Source organism: Oncorhynchus masou, unplaced genomic scaffold (assembly GCF_036934945.1).
Source record: "Oncorhynchus masou masou isolate Uvic2021 unplaced genomic scaffold, UVic_Omas_1.1 unplaced_scaffold_2824, whole genome shotgun sequence".
Taxonomy (NCBI): domain Eukaryota; kingdom Metazoa; phylum Chordata; class Actinopteri; order Salmoniformes; family Salmonidae; genus Oncorhynchus; species Oncorhynchus masou.
This window is the reverse complement of record NW_027009250.1, coordinates 15,704-37,500: the sequence shown is the minus strand read 5'-3', so window position 1 is coordinate 37,500 and position 21,797 is coordinate 15,704. Positions and strand designations below refer to the sequence as shown.

The following is a 21,797-nucleotide window of genomic DNA, read 5'->3' as shown; positions in this document are numbered from 1 at the left end:
CCAATTAATGCATTGAGCCCTACATCCCAGTGTTCTTTCTTTGACTCCAATTAATGCATTGAGTCCTACATCCCAGTGTTCTTTCTTTGACTCCAATTAATGCATTGAGCCCTACATCCCAGTGTTCTTTCTTTGACTCCAATTAATGCATTGAGCCCTACATCCCAGTGTTCTTTCTTTGACTCCAATTAAAGCATTGAGCCCTACATCCCAGTGTTCTTTCTTTGACTCAATTAAAGCATTGAGCCCTACATCCCAGTGTTCTTTCTTTGACTCCAATTAATGCATTGAGCCCTACATCCCAGTGTTCTTTCTTTGATTCCAATTAAAGCATTGAGCCCTACATCCCAGTGTTCTTTCTTTGACTCCAATTAAAGCATTGAGCCCTACATCCCAGTGTTCTTTCTTTGACATCCAATTAATGCATCTGAGCCCTACATCCCAGTGTTCTTTCTTTGACTCCCACTACAATGCATTGAGCCCACATCCCAGTGTTCTTTCTTTGATTCCAATTAATGCATTGAGCCCTACATCCCATCTTTTTCTTTGATTCCAATTAAAGCATTGAGCCCTACATCCCCTGTTTTCTTTGACCTAATTAAAGCATTGAGCCCTACATCCCAGTGTTCTTTCTTTGATTCCAATTAAAGCCCCTTGGAGCCCTACATCCATCAGTGTTCTTTTGACTTTTATTTTACATTGAAGTTCCCAGTGTTTTTCTTTGACTCCAATTAAAGCATTGAGCCCTACATCCCAGTTTCTTTCTTTGACTCCATTAATGCTTGTTGAGCCCTACATCCCAGTGTTCTTTCTTTGACTCCAATTAATGCATTGTCCCTACATCCCAGTGTTCTTTATTTGACATGGAGTGGATATCTCGATCCAATTAAAGCATTGAGCCCTACATCCCAGTGTTCTTTCTCGGACCGCCCGAGTAAATAGAGTGGTGTTGAGTGGACCAAAATCTTCTGCCGTCCGAGGTTTGCTGCAGCAGTCTTAGACCAGACCAAGACAGTATGTAGCGGACATGGAACAGCCCACTACAACTACAGCCCAACTCCGTATCCATGACAAGGCCAAATGCATTTCAGGAAATAGCTTTCCCCCCAAAAAATTCAGCGGAGTGCCAATATGGAGGCTCAGTGGCTTCAAAACAGCACCCCCTGTTAGTCACCTAGTGTATATATAAATCACTGGGCTGGACTCTTCTCCCACTCTTGCCTTTTTGTCCGTGTTCTCAAATTGGTTATCCCTGGGAATCCTCCTAATCTACATCCTAGCCAACATTTGCTTTTAGGCTACTGAAGTTTGTTTGGCTAAACTTTATCTAGATACGCGGACAGGTGATATCGTTTTATAGCTGGGAGTTTATAACCATGTTGCACGACTTTAGTCTCCGCGGTGGTTGTGTTGTTTTTCCCCTCTTGTCCACTTCGCTGGTTCTTTATTTGAAACAGAACACATCCAACTCTAAACCAAAATGGACACGGGAGTATCTCCTGCTCGCGCAACTCTGCGGGTCGACGAATATCGGATAAATAAACAGGATCTATTTTAATGGACGACAAAATCTTCTTTTTTCATTTTGATTCCTAACCACTTAAACTTTTAGGCTAATATAAATGTATTAAAGCGGAAAACAGTGGATTATCTCGTATCATTTCAAGGATTTTGATATCGAAATAGCCTAATTGTTCACTTTTTGAGACAATCTGGGGGTTTTTATAAACAGTCGGATATCCCTGCTACCCTAAAATGGTATAATCGAACCGTAGCCTATTGAATGGGAGTGTAGACTGGACTCTTCTCGTATTATGAAAACTGTTTTGCTGAAGTTTGTGGGTTGGTTGGTTAAACAGGGACCATGTCGGGGAGTTGTCTACCCTATGTAAAACTCTACTAGGAGTTTGAGCCGCTGCCTGCTGCTGGTCCGAGGCCAGCCTCTAGAGGCGGGCGGCAGCAAGGACAGGATCCGGGAAAGGTCGCGGTGCAGGAGCGAGAGGCTCGGCGGAGGAGCCGGGAGATTGATGCCATGCTTGCACGAAAGAGGCGCGCGGTGAGGCGGCTCGTGAAGTGGTATCCTTCTCCTCGGCGCTGGAGAGAGCGGCAAATCGACCTTCCTCAAACAGATGAGGATAATTAATGGGAAGTTCGACAAGAAAGCTCTACTCGACTTCCGGGACACAATCTTTGAGAATATCATAAAGGTAGCCAAAATCAATACTTTTAGATAAGAGTTATAATTATAACCATTGTGATTCATGCAGTGAACAGGCCTATGTTATTGTAGCATGGCATTTCTCCAAGGTAAAACAACGTTATTCAATCAATTTTGTTTGTTTCCTGTAAACTGGTCCCAAGTCAGCCTCTACCCTATTATTCTCTACTGTATATGGAATTTGTCTCCTGGAAACTGATCCCAAGTCAGCTTCTACTCTCATTGACAAAACATTATGTCCGTTTGGTGCATTTCCGTGGTATAGAATGGGTAGGACTGGGGCAGGGAAAACTGGTTCTAGATCAGTGGTGTCAGATGTTCAAACTATGTAAAACTGGTTCTAGATCAGTGGTGTCAGACGTTCACACTAAGTAAAACTGGTTCTAGATCAGTGGTTAGGTCTGTATCTAACGGATCAGTGGTCCCATGCAGACCAGACGTTCACGTTTTACCTAACTGAAACACATGAACTGTGACACAGTGTGACTCACGTCTGGCTCTCGTGCCGCGTTCACACGCTGGTCAGAACTCGGGATTTATCCACTTTCTAAGCAAGTCTGAAATGTCAAGAGTGTCCTAGTTCTGACCAGCGTGTGAACGCGGCATCAGCCGGCAGACTGTGATGTGTGTGTGTGTCACTGCAGTGAGGAAGTGACGACTAGTTTCTCTCTCTCTTTCTCCGATACTACACACACACACACATACATAGATAGATGGAAAAGTTTCCAATTGTCATACTTTGTGTTTGAATTGTTTATTTACAGAGAGCCACTCCAACCCTAAGACATCAGTTGCAAATGAAGCATGTAATGTCAGAGGCTAGTAGTGAATCTGCCAGATCAGAGGCTAGAAGGGATGCCCAGGGATGTTCTCCGTTTAGTGAGTCCTCCAGATCAGAGGCTAGTAGGGATGACCAGGGATGTTCTCCGTTTAGTGAGTCCTCAGATCAGAGGCTAGAAGGGATGACCAGGGATGTTCTCCGTTTAGTGAGTCCTCCAGATCAGAGGCTAGTAGGGATGACCAGGGATGTTCTCCGTTTAGTGAGTCCTCCAGATCAGAGGCTAGTAGGGATGACCAGGGATGTTCTCTGTTTAGTGAGTCCTCCAGATCAGAGGCTAGTAGGGATGACCAGGATGTTCTCTGTTTAGTGAGTCCTCCAGATCAGAAGCAGTAGAGATGACCAGGGATGTTCTCTGTTTAGTGAGTCCTCCAGATCAGAGGCTAGTAGGGATGACCAGGGATGTTCTCTGTTTAGTGAGTCCTCCAGATCAGAGGCTAGTAGGGATGACCAGGGATGTTCTCTGTTTAGTGAGTCCTCCAGATCAGAGGCTAGTAGGGATGCCCAGGGATGTTCTCTGTTTAGTGAGTCCTCCAGATCAGAGGCAGTAGGGATGACCAGGGATGTTCTCTGTTTAGTGAGTCCTCCAGATCAGAGGCAGTAGGGATGACTAGGGATGTTCTCTGTTTAGTGAGTCCTCCAGATCAGAGGCAGTAGGGATGACCAGGGATGTTCTCTGTTTAGTGAGTCCTCCAGATCAGAGGCTAGTAGGGATGACCAGGATGTTCTCTGTTTAGTGAGTCCTCCAGATCAGAGGCTAGTAGGGATGACATTTATGTTCTCTGTTTAAGTCCTTTAGCAGTAGGGATGACCAGGGATGTTATCAGAGTCCTCCAGATCAGAGGCAGTAGATGACCAGGGATGTTCTCTGTTTAGTGAGTCCTCCAGATCAGAGGCTAGTAGGGATGACCAGGGATGTTCTCTGTTTAGTGAGTCCTCCAGATCAGAGGCTAGTAGGGATGACCAGGGATGTTCTCTGTTTAGTGAGTCCTCCAGATCAGAGGCTAGTAGGGATGACCAGGGATGTTCTCTGTTTAGTGAGGCCTCCAGATCAGAGGCAGTAGGGATGACCAGGATGTTCTCTGTTTAGTGAGTCCTCCAGATCAGAGGCCAGGGATGTTCTCTGTTTAGGGTCCTCCAGATCCAGGCAGTTGTTCTCTTGATGAAGATCAGAGGCAGTATGCCCAAGGATGTTCTCTGGACCATTTTCCTGTTTAGTGAGTCCCAGAGGCTTAGCATTTGAAAATACTTTAAGTCATTTAGTGTGTTATCCAGAGGACTTACAAATGACCAGGGATATTCTCTGTTTAGTGAGTCCTCCAGATCAGAGGCTAGTAGGGATGACCAGGGATTTTCTTTAGGAGTCCTCCAGATCAGAGGCTAGTAGGGATGACCAGGGATGTTCTCTGTTTGGGGTGAGGCCTCCCAGATCAAAGTAAAACCAGGGATGTTCTCTGTTTAGTGAGTAGATCAAAGTAGGGTACCAGACCTCTTGATAAAAAATTGGACTTAAGTAGCACTTTGAAGTATTTTTACTGGAAAATGTATGGACACCACACACACACACACAAACACACAACACACAAACACACACACACACCGGCACACAAACACTTAAGTAGTACTTTTGTATTTTTACACACTTTACACACACACACGCACACACGCACACACACACACCACACACACACCACGCACAGACACGCACGCCACACACACGCACACGCACGCACACACACAATTTATAAAGAGACTTCTAACAGCATCATATATACTTTTTAAAGCTACTGTTTAATTACTGGGGTCTTAATAAAACACATGTGTCTGACACACACACACACACACACACACACACACACACACACACACACACACACACACACACACACACACACACTCACGGTCAGACTGTATGTCTGTTGGTGAAGAGAGAGAGAGACAGAGAGAGGTGTCTATATGATTTAACCCATTATCTGGATCTTCTAGGTTAGCTTGAGAAGCTTCTGTTGTACCCAATGTTCCCTTTAAGCTGCGCATCCGCAGCCCCGCGCAGAGAAGCACTAGATTGAACTTCACTCAACGTTCTAGAGTATCCCCCCTTTAGGTAACACTATCAATGTTCTAGAGTTTTCCCCCTTTAGTTAACACTATCAACGTTCTAGAGTTTCCCCCCTTTAGGTAACACTATCAACGTTCTAGAGTTTCCCCTTTAGGTAACACTATCAACATTCTATAAACGTTCTAGAGTTTTCCCCTTTAGTTAACACTATCAACGTTTCCCTTTACTGTGGAATTGCGATCGAGTCAACTCAATATTAGCCACTTTTAATGCAACATCCTAAAATAAAACAATCTATGCAAGACTTTTGTTGTAAGCAGAACGCATTGGAGTAGGATTCTATTTCATTGAAATGCACCACTCTACACAGACCTGTGCGGCATAACCAATCAGAGCTGCAGTAGGCCTATATGCAAATAGGCCATTGCCGTATATGGATCTGTGCCATTCACTTTGAACTGGACTGTGTTTACAGCATGAGCCTTGTTTACAGTGAGTAGATGAACTGGACTGTGTTTACAGCATGAGCCTTCGTGAGTAGATGAACTGGACTGTGTTCACAGCATGAGCCTTCGTGAGCATGAGCCTTCGTGAGTAGATGAACTGGACTGTGTTTACAGCATGAGCCTTCGTGAGTAGATGAACTGGACTGTGTTTACAGCATGAGCTGGACTGTGTTTACAGACATTTAGTCAGATGAACTGGACTGTGTTTACAGCATGAGCCTTCGTGAGTAGATGAACTGGACTGTGTTTACCACCATTGGGGGGCATTTTGAGCCTTCGTGAGTAGATGAACTGGACTGTGTTTACAGCATGAGCCTTCGTGGAGTAGATGAACTGGACTGTGTTCACAGCATGAGCCTTCTGTGAGTAGATGAACTGGACTGTGTTTACAGCATGAGCGCTTCCTGTGTGAGTAGATGAACTGGACTGTGTTTACAGCATGAGCCTTCGTGAGTAGATGAACTGGACTGTGTTCACAGCATGAGCCTTCGTGAGTAGATGAACTGGACTGTGTTTACAGCATGAGCCTTCGTGAGTAGATGAACTGGATTGTGTTTACAGCATGAGCCTTCGTGAGTAGATGAACTGGACTGTGTTTACAGCATGAGCTGCATGTAGATGAGCTGCATCCATGTGAGAGCTGCATGTAGCCACGTGGGCACATTTTGTTCATATCCTTTGCTAATTAGGGAGTTATTAGACCCAGTTATAGATCAATTGTAGTGATTACTTCATACAAAGAGCACAAAACGTGTACATTTCTAGACATCTTTGAAAAGCGAGTAAAGAGGGGTTTTTTTTGTCTTAAAGGGGCAGTGTTGTATTTTGAGACAGGCTTGATTAAGCTAAGTAGCCAATAGGCAGAGGGAAGCATAATGTGTCTCATTCTCTGTAATAATGATATGGGAATAATAATGCATTTTATTTTGTAAAGTGGTTTCTTGCATCAAACAACACAACATGTTCAGTCACCTCCTTGTCTGATAAACACGTGGAATAACAGGTTAATGTCAGGCCCTGCTGCGCCACTTTGGAGCCCAAAATGGGGACAACCTCAGGGTTCACAGTAAACGCAGGCTGGAAGTTGCACAGAATTTATGGTCAGATGTGCTAAATGGAGGGCGAGGAGAGCATTGTGCGAGTCTCTGTGTGTAGTAAAGGTGGTCTAGAGGTTTTGTTTCTCATTTTGGTTGCACATTTTAATATGCTGATATAAATGTGTTAAAACTGATTTAAGTTTGCCTGCATTAAAGTCCCCGGCCACTAGGAGCGCCACCTCTGGATGAGCGTTTTCCTGTTTGCTTATGGCAGAATACAGTTCATTGAGTGCGGTTGAAGTGCCAAAACCTCGCAGCATTTTCACAACGTTCAAGTTTGCGCTCAGCAGACCTGAAATTTGAGGGAACGTTGTATGTAACATAGAATAGACTCTTCTGGGTTAGCTAAATACGCTTCTATTGTAACACAGAATAGACTCTTCTGGGTTAGCTAAATACACTTCTATTGTAACATAGAATAGACTCTTCTGGGTTAACAAAATAAGTTTCTGTTTCCAATAATGTGTGTGTAGCATGTAAAAGACCTAAGAGCTGTGTGAGTACCAGTAGATAGATACATACACTGTAATACTGGTTGTAGATAGATACACTGTAATACTGGTTGTAGATAGATACACTGTAACACTGGTTGTAGATAGATACACTGTAACACTGGTTGTAGATAGATACACTGTAACACTGGTTGTAGATAGATACACTGTAACACTGGTTGTAGATAGATATATATTGTAACACTGTAACACTGGTTGTAGATAGATACACTGTAACACTGGTTGAGGCCCAAAATAACACATTTTGTACTTGTGAGTGTATGTTTTCATTGCTATAGGGGATGCGTGTATTGGTAGATGTATATATTGTTCTACAGGGGATGCGTGTATTGGTAGATGTATATGTTAATGTATATATTGTTCTATATGGGTGTATTGGTGATGTATATATTGTTCTACAGGGGATGGGTGTATTGGAGGATGTATATATTAATGTATATATTGTTCTATAGGGGATGGGTGTGTTGGTGGATGTATATATTAATGTATATATTGTTCTATAGGGGATGCGTGTATTGGTGGATGTATATATTGTTCTATAGGGGATGGGTGTGTATATATTGTTCTATACAGGGGATGGATGTGGTGGATGTATATTAATGTATATATTGTTCTATAAGGGATGGGTATATTGGTGGATGTATATATTAATGTATATATTGTTCTACAGGGGATGGGTGTGTTGGTTGATGTATATATTAATGTATATATTGTTCTACAGGGGATGGGTGTGTATTGGTGGATGTATATAATGTATATATTGTTCTATATGTATATATTCTATAGGGGATCGTGTATTGGAGGATGTATATATTGTTCTATAGGGGATGGGTGTATTGGTGGATGTATATATTAATGTATATATTGTTCTATAGGGGATGCGTGTATTGGTGGATGTATATATTGTTCTACAGGGGATGGGTGTATTGGTGGATGTATATATTAATGTATATATTGTTCTACAGGATGCGTGTATTGGTGGTATGCTACGGGATGCGTGTAAGCTGGGGATTCACGGGACAAGCTGGGGATTCAGAGAACTCTGAAAACGAGAAGCATGGCATGTTTGTGATGTCATTTGAGGGGCGTGGTGGAGTGGCGGTAGAACCAATGGAATTCCAGCTTTATGGTCTGGCGCTGGACGCTCTGTGGAGGGATTCTGGAATACAGGACGCCTACGCACGACGCAGTGAGTTTCAACTGGTGAGTCTGACACACACACACAGAGATACACACACACAGAGATACACACACACAGATACACACACACAGAGATACACACACACAGAGATACACACACACACACACACACACACACACACACACACACACACACACACACACACACACACACACACACACACACAGCTACACACACACACAACAGCCGTGTCTGAGACTGAAAAATCACACACTCTCATTTGTTTGCGTCAGAGAGTGACTGTGTGTGTTGTTATTATGATGTCACAGTCTCTCCCTGGTCTTCAACTCCAGATAAGGTAGAGCTGCATTCAACGTTCAAAACAGGTCATTGTTTACAAACTGAGAACACGCTATGACAAAAAAGATTCTAGAACCTAAAAGGATTCTTTGACTGTCCCCATAGGAGAACCCTTTGAAGAAGCCTTTTAGGTTCCAAGTAGAACCCCTTTTTGGGTTCCATGTTCCACAGAGGTTCTACCTTGAACCAAAAGGGTTCTCCCTTGGAGACAGCCGAAGAACCCTTTTGGAACCTTTTTAAGAGTGTATTTGAGTGTGTAGTGTGTGTAGAGTGTGTAGTGTAGAGTGTGTAGTGTAGAGTGTATTTGAGTGTATAGAGTGTGTGTAGTGTAGAGTGTATTTGAGTGTGTAGAGTGTGTGTAGTGTAGAGTGTATTTGAGTGTGTAGAGTGTGTGTAGTGTAGAGTGTATTTGAGTGTGTAGAGTGTAGAGTGTATTTGAGTGTAGAGTGTATTTGAGTGTAGAGAGTAGTGTGTAGAGAGTAGTGTGTAGAGAGTAGTGTGTAGAGAGTAGTGTGTAGAGTGTGTGAAGTGTAGCGTGTGTAGAGTGTGTAGTGTTGTGTGTAGTGTAGTGTGTATTGTAGTGTGCAGTGTGTGTAGAGGGTGTAGTGTGTGTAGGGGTGTGAGGGTGTAGTGTGTGTAGAGGGTGTGTGTAGGTTTGTATGTTGCTAGGTCACAACAAGGCTGTCAGGGCTGACGAGAGACTGTCAATCATTAATCAATCATTAATTTATCGTTAATTTATCATTAATTTATCACTGTCTGACATCAAAAATCCACTCATGGTAGTTTGTGTTAGGGTTGTGCGATGTCATAGCCTTAGAGTCCTATCAAGAATATGTACCCATAAAACACTGTGCTATACTGGCCCTATTGGCCACACCGCTCCTGGACCAATCAGGACGAAGCCTGGGTAGAGGCTCTATAATCAGATAGTATTGTTTATAGCCTGGGTAGAGGCTATATAATAAGATAGTATTGTTTATAGCCTGGGTAGAAGCTCTATAATCAGGTAGTATTGTTTATAGCCTGGGTAGAGGCTATATAATAAGATAGTAATGTTTATAGCCTGGGTAGAGGCTCTATAATCAGGTAGTATTGTTTATAGCCTGGGTAGAGGCTATATAATCAGATAGTATTGTTTATAGCCTGGGTAGAGGCTATATAATCAGATAGTATTGTTTATAGCCTGGGTAGAAGCTATATAATCAGATAGTATTGTATATAGCCTGGGTAGAGGCTATATAATCAGATAGTATTGTTTATAGCCTGGGTAGAAGCTATATAATTAGATAGTATTGTTTATAGCCTGGGTAGAGGCTCTATAATAAGATAGTATTGTTTATAGCCTGGGTAGAGGCTCTATAATAAGATAGTATTGTTGAAAGCTGTGCTATAGTTGTTCATTCTTGTTAGTTTTGAAAAGCCCCAACAACTTTAGGACAACACCTTTGTAGGCTAGAATATTTGGGAAATTAGCTACTGTTCATAACCTTAACTTAACTTTACGACAGGCCGGTAAGAGGAATGAGGATAGGTTATTGGACATTTGGTTTTAGACCTCGCATAGAGAGATCTTCCCGGCCCGCATGGGTCATATCTTTCTTAATGAGCTGTACCTTTTCTAAAGGCTAGGCTTATGTTGTCAGGCTATTGATATAGTTGGTTCTGTCATTACTAGTCTGATATACCTTATGTTGTCATGCTATTGATATAGTTGGTTCTGTCATTACTAGTTCTGATATACCTTATGTTGTCATGCTATTGATATAGTTGGTTCTGTCATTACTAGTCTGATATACCTTATGTTGTCATGCTATTGATATAGTTGGTTCTGTCATTACTAGTCTGATATAACTTATGTTGTCAGGCTATTGATATAGTTGGTTCTGTCATTACTAGTTCCCTGGATACCTTACGTTGTCAGGCTATTGATATAGTTGGTTCTGTCATTACTAGTCTGATGTAACTTATGTTGTCAGGCTATTGATATAGTTGGTTCTGTCATTACTAGTCTGATGTACCTTATCTTGTCAGGCTATTGATATAGTTGGTTCTGTCATTATTAGTTCCCTGGATACCTTACGTTGTCAGGCTATTGATATAGTTGGTTCTGTCATTATTAGTTCCCTGGATACCTACGTTGTCAGGCTATTGATATAGTTGGTTCTGTCATTACCAGTCTGATATACCTTATGTTGTCAGGCTATTGATATAGTTGGTCCTGTCATTACTAGTCCCTGGATACCTTACGCTGTCCGGCTATTGATATAGTTGGTTCTATCATTCTTAGTTCCTGGATACCTTACGTTGTGTGCTATTGATATAGTTGGTTCTATCATTATTAGGTCCTGGATGCCTTCCGCTGTCAGGCTAGTGATAGAGTTGGTTCTGTCATTATTAGTCCTGTGGATACTTGTGCTGTCAGGATACCTACTACTGTGTACTGTCCTGCTGTGTGCTGTCCTGCTGTGTACTGTCCTGCTGTGTGCTGTCCTGCTGTCCTGCTGTGTACTGTCCTGCTGTGTGAGGTCCTGCTGTGTGCTGTCCTGCTGTGTGCTGTCCTGCTGTGTACTGTCCTGCTGTGTGCTGTCCTGCTGTGCTGTCCTGCTGTGTGCTGTCCTGCTGTGTGCTGTCCTGCTGTGTACTGTCCTGCTGTGTGCTGTCCTGCTGTCCTACTGTGTGCTGTCCTGCTGTCCTGTTGTCCTGCTGTCCTGCTGTGTACTGTCCTCAAATCAAATCAAATGTTATTTGTCACATACAGATGGTTACTGTCCTGATGTTAATGCGAGTGTAGCGAAATGCTTGTGCTTGTAGTTCCGGCTGTGATGCAGTAATAACCAACAAGTAATCTAGCTAACAATCCCAAAACTACTACCTTATAGACACAAGTGTAAGGGGATAAAGAATATGTACATAAAGATATATGAATGAGTGATGGTACAGAGCGGCATAGGCAAGATACAGTAGATGGTATTGAGTACAGTATATACATATGAGATGAGTATGTAAACAAGGTGGCATAGTTAAAGTGGCTAGTGATACATGTATTACTGTGATGCAGTCGATGATATAGAGTACAGTATATACGTATACATATGAGATGTAATGTAGGGTATGTAAACATTATATTAGGTAGCAATGTTTAAAGTGACTAGTGATATATTTTACATCATTTCCCATCAATTCCCATATTTTAAAGTGGCTGGTATTGAGTCATTGTCAGTGTGTTGGCAGCAGCCACTCAATGTTAGTGGTGGCTGTTTAACAGTCTGATGGCCTTGTGATAGAAGCTGTTTTTCCTGTCTCTACTGTCCTGCTTGATGAACCTGCTGTCCCTCTTTCTTCTGGATGATACGGGGTGAACAGGCAGTGGCTCGGGTGTTGCTGTCCTTGATGATCTTTATGGCCTTCCTGTGACATCGGGTGGTGTAGGTGTCCTGGAGGGCTGTGTTTGCCCCCTGGTGATCGTTGTGTCACTGTACCCTCTGGAGAGCCTTACGGTTGTGGGCGGGCAGTTGCCGTACCAGGCTGTGTGCAGCCTGCTGTCCAGGATGCTCTCTGTGTACTGTCCATCTGTAGAAGTTTGTGAGTGCTTTTGGTGACAAGCCGAATTTCTTCAGCCTCCTGAGGTTGAAGAGGCGCTGCCTGCGTCCTTCTTCACGATGCTGTCTGTGTGGGTGGACCAATTCAGTTTGTCTGTGATGTGTGCTGAGGAACTTAAAACTTACCCCTCTCCACTACTTTCCCATCGATGTGGATGGGGGTGTTCCCTCTGCTGTTTCCTGAAGTCCACAATCATCTCCTTGTGTTTGTTGACGTTGAGTGTTGTCAGGCTATTGATATAGTTGGTTCTGTCATTACTAGTTCCCTGGATACCTAGCATTGTCAGGCTATTGATATAGTTGGTTCTGTCATTATTAATTCCCTGGATACCTAGCGTTGTCAGGCTATTGATATAGTTGGTTCTGTCATTACTAGTCTGATATACCTTATGTTGTCCAGGCTATTGATATAATTGGTTCTGTCATTACTAGTTCCCTGGATACCTTACGTTGTCAGGCTATTGATGTAGTTGGTTCTGTCATTACTAGTCTGATGTAACTTATGTTGTCAGGCTATTGATATAGTTGGTTCTGTCATTACTAGTTCCTGGATACCTTACGTTGTCAGGCTATTGATATAGTTGGTTCTGTCATTACTAGTCTGATATAACTTATGTTGTCAGGCTATTGATATAGTTGGTTCTGTCATTACTAGTTCCCTGGATACCTTACGTTGTCCGGCTATTGATATAGTTGGTTCTGTCATTACCAGTCTGATATGTACTTATGTTGTCAGGCTATTGATATAGTTGGTCCTGTCATTACTAGTCCCTGGATACCTTATGTTGTCAGGCTATTGATATAGTTGGTTCTATCATTCTTAGTTCCCTGGATACCTTACATTGTCAGGCTATTGATATAGTTGGTTCTGTCATTACTAGTCCTGTGGATACCTAGCGTTGTCAGGATACCTACTGTGTACTGTCCTGCTGTGTACTGTCCTGCTGTCCTGCTGTGTGCTGTCCTGCTGTCCTACAGTGTGCTGTCCTGCTGTGTGAGGTCCTGCTGTGTGCTGTCCTGTTGTCCGACTGTGTACTGTCCTACTGTGTACTGTCCTGTTGTGTGCTGTCCTGCTGTGCTGTCCTATTGTGCTGTCCTGCTGTATGCTGTCCTGTTGTGTGCTGTCCTGCTATCCTGCTGTGTACTGTCCTGCTGTGTGCTGTCCTGCTGTCCTGATGTGTGCTGCCTTGCTGTCCTGATGTTTGCTGTCCTGCTGTCCTGCTGTGTGCTGTCCTGCTGTCCTGCTGTGTACTGTCCTGCTGTCCTGCTGTGTGCTGTCCTGCTGTCCTACTGTCCTGCTGTCCTGCTGTGTGCTGTGTGCTGTCCTGCTGTCCTACTGTGTGCTGTCCTGCTGTCCTGCTGTCCTGTTGTCCTGCTGTCCTGTTGTCCTGCTGTGTTCTGTCCTGCTGTCCTGCTGTCCTACTGTCCTGCTGTCCTGCTGTGTGCTGTCCTGCTGTCCTACTGTGTGCTGTCCTGCTGTCCTACTGTGTGCTGTCCTGCTGTCCTGCTGTCCTGTTGTCCTGCTGTCCTGCTGTCCTGCTGTCCTGCTGTCCTGCTGTCCTACTGTCCTGCTGTCCTGCTGTCCTGCTGTCCTGCTGTGTGCTGTCCTGCTGTCCTACTGTGTGCTGTCCTGCTGTCCTGCTGTCCTGCTGTGTGCTGTCCTGCTGTCCTACTGTGTGCTGTCCTGCTGTCCTGCTGTCCTGCTGTCCTGCTTGTCCTGTTGTCCTGCTGTCCTGTTGTCCTGCTGTGTTCTGTCCTGCTGTCCTGCTGTCCTACTGTCCTGCTGTCCTGCTGTGTGCTGTCCTGCTGTCCTACTGTGTGCTGTCCTGCTGTCCTACTGTGTGCTGTCCTGCTGTCCTGCTGTGTACTGTCCTGCTGTCCTGTTGTCCTGCTGTCCTGCTGTGTACTGTCCTGCTGTCCTGCTGTCCTGCTGTCCTACTGTGTGCTGTCCTGCTGTCCTGTTGTCCTGCTGTCCTGCTGTGTACTGTCCTCAAATCAAATCAAATGTTATTTGTCACATACAGATGGTTAGCAGATGTTAATGCGAGTGTAGCGAAATGCTTGTGCTTCTAGTTCCGACAATGCAGTAATAACCAACAAGTCATCTAGCTAACAATCCCAAAACTACTACCTTATAGACACAAGTGTAAGGAGATAAAGAATATGTACATAAAGATATATGAATGAGTGATGGTACAGAGCGGCATAGGCAAGATACAGTAGATGGTATTGAGTACAGTATATACATATGAGATGAGTATGTAAACAAGGTGGCATAGTTAAAGTGGCTAGTGATACATGTATTACATAAGGATGCAGTAGATGATAGAGTACAGTATATACGTATACATATGAGATGAATAATGTAGGGTATGTAAACATTATATAAGGTAGCATTGTTTAAAGTGGCTAGTGATATATTTTACATAATTTCCCATCAATTCCCATTATTGAAGTGGCTGGAGTTGAGTCAGTGTGTTGGCAGCAGCCACTCAATGTTAGTGGTTGCTCTTTAACAGTCTGATGGCCTTGAGATAGAAGCTGTTTTTCAGTCTCTCGGTCCCAGCTTTGATGCACCTGTACTGACCTCGCCTTCTGGATGATAGCGGGGTGAACAGGCAGTGGCTCGGGTGGTTGTTGTCCTTGATGATCTTTATGGCCTTCCTGTAACATCGGGTGGTGTAGGTGTCCTGGAGGGCAGGTAGTTTGCCCCCGGTGATGCGTTGCGCAGACCTCACTACCCTCTGGAGAGCCTTACGGTTGAGGGCGGAGCAGTTGCCGTACCAGGCGGTGATACAGCCCGCCAGGATGCTCTCGATTGTGCATCTGTAGAAGTTTGTGAGTGCTTTTGGTGACAAGCCGAATTTCTTCAGCCTCCTGAGGTTGAAGAGGCGCTGCTGCGCCTTCTTCACGATGCTGTCTGTGTGAGTGGACCAATTCAGTTTGTCTGTGATGTGTACGCCGAGGAACTTAAAACTTACTACCCTCTCCACTACTGTTCCATCGATGTGGATAGGGGGGTGTTCCCTCTGCTGTTTCCTGAAGTCCACAATCATCTCCTTAGTTTTGTTGACGTGGAGTGTGAGGTTATTTTCCTGACACCACACTCCGAGGGCCCTCACCTCCTCCCTGTAGGCCGTCCTGCTGTTCTGATGTGTACTGCAAACGAGGCTAATCTTGTCATTAGTCACAGTGGATAATGCTAGCATGCTAACATGACAACAGAAGACAACTTGGTTCCTGTTCAGATAAACAAGACAGAGTGAATCCTCAGCTGCCTTTCAGTCTTCCATCTCTTTCTCTGTGTGTATTTTTCTCTCTTCTCTCTTTCATCTCTTTCCTCTCTGTGTGTATTTTTCTCTTCTTCTTCTTTCATCTCTTTCTCTCTTTCTCTGTGTATTTTTCTCTCTTCTTCCATTCTTTCTCTGTGTGTATCTCTTCCTCTCTTTGTGTATTTTCTCTCTTCCATCTCTTTCTCTTCTTCCATCTCTTTCCTCTCTGTGTGTATTTTTCTCTCTTCTTCCATCTTCCATCTCTTTCTCTGTGTGTATTTTCTCTCTTCTTCCATCTCTTTCTCTGTGTGTATTTTCTCTCTTCTTCCATCTCTTTCCTCTTCTTCCATCTCTTTCTCTGTGTGTATTTTTCTCTCTTCTTCCATCTCTTTCTCTGTGTGTATTTTTCTCTCTTCTTCCATCTCTTTCTCTCTTACTAACTTTATTTATGAGTCTTTTTTCTCCCTCTCATTCTCTCTCTCACCCTCTCTCCTTTTCTCTGTCTGTCTCGCTACCCCTCTATCTTTCTCTCTGAGAGGTTTTTCCGGTTACCACAGCCCAGTTTTCCCAGGAACTCTGGATCCCAGCCAGAGAAAAGGAGCGAGAGAGAGAGAGAAATAAGGTTGGGGGAGGGGATAGGGATTGAGAGAAACAGGATGACTGGGAGAAATGGAGAGAAGGGAGGAGTAGAGAGATAGAGAGAAAACAGAAATGACTGACAGCCCCCCACAACAGACACCCAGCAGCATACCACCCTGCATATCACCCAGCAGCATATCACCCTGCATACCACTGCTGGCTTGCTGCTGGAAGTGGTGTTGGAGGGCCAGTAGGAGGCACACTTTCCTCTGGTCTAAAATTGTTTTATCCCAATGCCCCAAGGCAGTGATTGGGGACACTGCCCTGTGTCGGGTGCCGTCTTTCGGATGGGACGTTAAATTAAAGAACGGGTGTCCTGACTCTCTGAGGTCATTAAAAACCCATGGCACTTATCGTAAGAGTAGGGGTGTTAACCCCTGTGTCCTGGCTAAATTCCCAATCTGGCCCTCAAACCATCACGGTCACCTAATAATCCCCAGTTTACAAATTGTCTCATTCATCCTCCTCTCCCCTGTAACTATTCCCACTGCAGGTCGTTGCTGCAAACAGATAAATACAAAAATATATTTTTTTAAACACCACACACACACACTGCAGTAGGGAGTGAGAGAGAGACAGAGTTGGAGAAGGGAGGAGGAGGAGACAACAGAGATAAATACGTCACAATTGATAAGAGATTGAATCACTGTTATGCCGGGATCCAATCCGATCGTGGTGTGGGGCCTGTCGGCTATGTGCCATTTAAAGGTAATTAACGATGTAGCTGACATATGCAGCGTTTACTGTTAATGCCAAGTAGGGAGAGAGAGAGACAGAGGTGGTGTGGGGCCTGTTCAACATTCCCTTTAAAAGAGGTGCCCACTGCATAAGGAATGATCAATCAGGCCCTCACTCTATCTTAAAGATACATGGGCCTGTTCACTGTAGTAGGGAGGAGAGAGAGAGACAGAGACAAATAAACACTGTGGTGTGGGGCCTGTTCACTGTAGTAAATACTGGGTGTGGGGCCTGTTCACTGTAGTAGGGAGAGAGAGACAGAGAGATAAACACTGTGGGGAGAGGAGAGAGACAACAGAGATAAACACTGTGGGGCCTGTTCACTGCAGTAGGGAGGAGAGACACAGAGATAAACACTGTGGACTGCAGTAGGGAGAGAGAGACAACAGAGATAAACACTGTGGTGTGGGGCCTGCAGTTAAATACTGTGGTGTGGGGCCTGTTCACTGCAGTAGGGAGGAGAGAGAGACAGAGATAAAGTGGTGTGGGGCCTGTTCACTGCAGTAAAGAGAGAGACAGAGATAAACACTGTGGTGTGGGGCCTGTTCACTGCAGTAGGGAGGAGAGAGAGACAGAGAGAACACTGTGGTGTGGGGCCTGTTCACTGAGAGTCTGACTGCAGGGGAGGAGAGAGAGACAGAGATAAGATAAATACTGTGGTGTGGGTCTGTTCACAGTAGGGAGGAGAGAGAGACAGAGATGATACTGCAGTAGGGAGGAGAGAGACAGACCTGTGGGTGTGGGGCCTGTTCTGCAGTAGTAAATCCTCTAATCTGACCAATACAAACTGTGAATGGAGTTCCATTCCTGCTGCCTTACTCACACCACAACTACACCAGTTCTATCCATTGATTGGTTTGTTCAAGTAGGGAGGAGAGAGACCCACTGCAAATACTGAAACCTGTTTTGATTGGTCAGCTGTAATGCATCTGGAGGAGTGAGATAAATACTGTGACTGCAGTAGGGAGGAGAGAGACAACAGAGATAAACACTGTGGTGTGGGGCGTCATTAGTAGGGAGGAGAGAGATTAAATACTCCTGTTCACTGCAGTAGAGAGGAGAGAGAGAGACAACAGAGATCCCCCAATGTTACTGCATGTTTTATTAACTTGGTTCACTAAATTATAGTACAAATGAAACTGTGGTGTGTGGCTGTGTTCTGTCAAGGGAGGAGAGACAGAGATACCTGTGGGGCCTGTTCACTCTAGGGAGGAGAGAGACAGAGATAAACACTGTGGTGTGGGGCCTGTTCACTGCAGTAGGGAGGAGAGACAACAGAGATAAATACTGTGGCGTTGGGGCCTGGTTCTCAGTAGGGAGGAGAGAGAGACAACAGAGATAAATACTGTGGTGGGGCCCTCACTGCAGTAGGAGGAGAGAGACAACAGAGATAAATACCCTGTTCACTGCAGTAGGTAAGAGAGAGAGACAGAGATAAATACTGTGGTGTGGGGCCTTGCCCACTGCAGTAGGGAGGAGAGAGACAGAGATAAACACCCTGTTCACTGCAGTAGGGAGGAGAGAGACAGAGATAAACACTGTGGTGTGGGGCCTGTTCACTGCAGTAGAGAGGACAGAGAGACAGAGAGATAAATACTCCTGTTCTGCAGTAGGGAGGAGAGACAACAGGAGATCACTGTGGTGTAGCCTGTTCACTGTAGTAGGTAAGAGAGAGAGACAGAGAGCCTGTGGTGTGGGCCTGTTCACTCCAACAGAGATAAACACTGTGGTGTGGGGCTCCCTCAGAGATAAATACTCCTGTTCACTGCAGTAGGGAGGGAGAGAGAGATAAACACTCCTGTTCACTGTAGTAGGGAGGAGAGACAGAGAGAGAGAGAAAGTCTGAGAGGGAGGGCCACAAGCACACAGTATATTCAGACCTCGTCTAGTAGTAAATCCCTCCCTGACCAATACAAACTGTGAATGGAGTTCCATTCCTGCTGCCTTACTCACTCACACCACAACCACACCAGTCCCATTGATTGGTTTAACCCTCCCTGTTTTGATTGGTCAGCTGTGATGCCTGCTCCCCCCATTGGTTTTTCCTCAGTTCCCCCCAATGTTACATGTTTTATTAACTTGGTTCATAAATTTTATACAAAAACATGCCATCTCTCTTCTATCTCATCCCCTCCCTCTCCCCCATCCCTCCCCCCTCCCTCCCTCTCTCCCCCATCCCCCTCCCTCTCTCCCTCCCTCTCTCCCTCCCCCTCCCTCCCTCTCTCCCTCCCTCTCTCCCCCCATCCCTCCCCCCCCCTCCCCTCTCTCCCTCCCTCTCCCCTCCCTCCCTCCCTCCCTCTCTCCCCCCATCCCTCCCCGCTCCTCCCTCCCCCCCCCCCTCCCTCCCTCTCCCTCCCCCTCCCTCCCTCTCCCTCCCCCCTCCCCTCCCTCCCCCCCCTCCCCCTCCCTCTCCCTCCCCCCTCCCCCTCCCCCTCCCCTCCCTCCCCCCCTCCCCTCTCTCCCTGTCTTCCTGAAATAGAGAGGAAACTCAGTCCATCTGCTTACTCAGTCTTTAAAACACTCTGTCAGCATTTTCACTGTCGACTAATAAAAAGTTATTTTAGTTTTGAAATGGTAACTTCAGAGAAAAATACTCTCTTTTGTCTCTTTCTCTCTCCCCATCTCTCTCTCTCTCTCCCTCTCTCTCTCTCTCTCTCTCTCCCTCTCCTCTCTCCCCCTCTACCTCTCCTTTTCCCTCTCCCACTCTCTCTCTCTCCCCATCTCCCTCTACCTATCTCCTCTCTCTCTCCCTCTCTCTCTCCCTCTCTCTCTCCTCTCCTTCTCCCCTCTCTCCTCCCCATCTCTCTCTACCTCTCTCTCTCCTCTCCCCCATCTCTCTCTCTACCCACTTTTCTCTCCCTCTCTCTCCCTCTCTCTCTCTCTCTCTCTCCCTACCCTCTCTCCCCCCTCTACCTCTCCTTCTCTCTCCCTCTCCTTCTCTCTCTCCCACTCTCCCCTTCTCTCTCTCCCCATCTCTCTCTCTCTCTCCCACTCCCCCCATCTCACCTCTCCCTACTTCTCTCTCTCTCCCTACCCCTCTCTCCCTCTCTCCCCATCTCTCTACCTCTCCTTCTCTCTCTCTCCTCCCACCCCCTCTCCCTCTCTCCCCCACTCTCTCTCTCTCCCTACCTCTCTCTCTCTCTCCCCCCTTTCTCTACCCCTCTCTCTCTCCCTCCCTCTCTCTGTCTTTCTGCGTCAGTAGTGATGCGTACTGCTATTTGTCACACCACTGTAGGTCTAGTCAGCAGCATGTGTGTGGTGGTATGGGTGGTGAACCAGGCTTCCCTAAAATGGGAAATGTGGGGAAGTTCCATGGCAGAAATCAGGAAGGAACCCGGTGCCTCATCAGATTTAAAAAGAATATCAACAAAACAACCACTGGTTAGAAAACATTTTATAACGTTTTGTCCAGATGAGCGAAACCTGTCAAGCTGCAGTAAGAAGGAAGAAATGGTCTACAACACTGGCCATATCAATATTTAATATTTTGACGTTTCTAACGTGATATTTGGCTGTAAAGGCTAGCATGAAGAAATGATATACAACACTGGCCATATCAATATTTATATTTTGACGTTTCTAACGTGATATTTGGCTGTAAAGGCTAGCATGAAGAAATGATATACAACACTGGCCATATCAATATCTATGAAGTGATATTTGGCTGTAAAGGCGAGATGAAGAAATGATATACAACACTGGCCATATCAATATTTATATTTTGACGTTTCTAACGTAAGCGACCTCGCAGGTATAAAAAGTCAGCTAACTAATAGGTATAACTAACTAGCTACTACTAGCTACTATAACTAACGAGCTAGCTACTATAACTAACTAGCTAGCTACGAGCTAGTTAGCTATAACTGACACATAGATAGTCTATGAGAACTAGCTATTTTGTTTAGCAACATTGCTAAAAAATGAACGAAATCAGGAATTATAAAGCCTAACTGTTGTCTCCTTTACCATATTGTACCTAAATAATAAAAACAGCATATTTATCCAGAGCGACTAAAGGAAGCTGTGTTACAGCCACTTTACAATAGTCGCTAGCTTATCCTATCCTAGGTATTCGGAGGTGGGGTTTCAGGTGTTCGGAAGGTGGTGATTGACTCCGCTGTCCTATGTGAGGGAGTTTGTTCCACCATTGGGGGGCAGTCATTTTGTTTAGCAACATTGCTAGTGGTAAGGCGATGGATGAACGCAGTGCCCTTAATAACATAAGAGGTACTGCTACCTGTAACACTGGTCTGCGAGCCTAACTGGAAGCCAGTGGAGAGAGCTCCTTGGGAAGGTTGAACTGTCATATTGTACCTAGTAATTACAAGGGTTGGATTTGAACTAAACAATTATAAACAATATGTCAGCACTTCAATGTGTGCAGAAATCGCTCCGCCATTTTCCTGGTTGTTAAAACTCTTAATAATTTTCCTAATTTCAGTTTTATGTGACCAAAAACAAGCAACGATAATGTAGACCAGGAAGCATAGAAATAGAGCACATAGAACATATCTACTGCTTATTAGACTTGCTTTCATGAGAATGACAGATCTATAACTTGGACATTTCTATCTGAATTTGGTCTGGTCACTCCCATAAAAGTTACATATTGTTGCTTTAAAAGGCATGTAGAAAATCTGGTATATGGTTTGCCTCGTGTACATGGTCTTACTGGGGTCATTTTAAGTAGAGAACGTAGACATGTAAACAATGTGCCAGGTCAGCTATTCTCTGATCCAGATGACAGATGCCCTATAGGCCAGTATAGTGCCCTCACACTGTAGGACTGTGGCTGCATTGGTGATGTCACATGAG

The 21,797-nt window shown here is 44.8% G+C and overlaps 1 pseudogene; it reads left to right on the top strand.

Moving 5' to 3' along the window:
* Positions 1–1,903: 1,903 nt before the first annotated feature.
* Positions 1,904–21,797, top strand: part of LOC135533934 (guanine nucleotide-binding protein subunit alpha-12-like) — a 32,710-nt pseudogene continuing 12,816 nt past the window's right edge.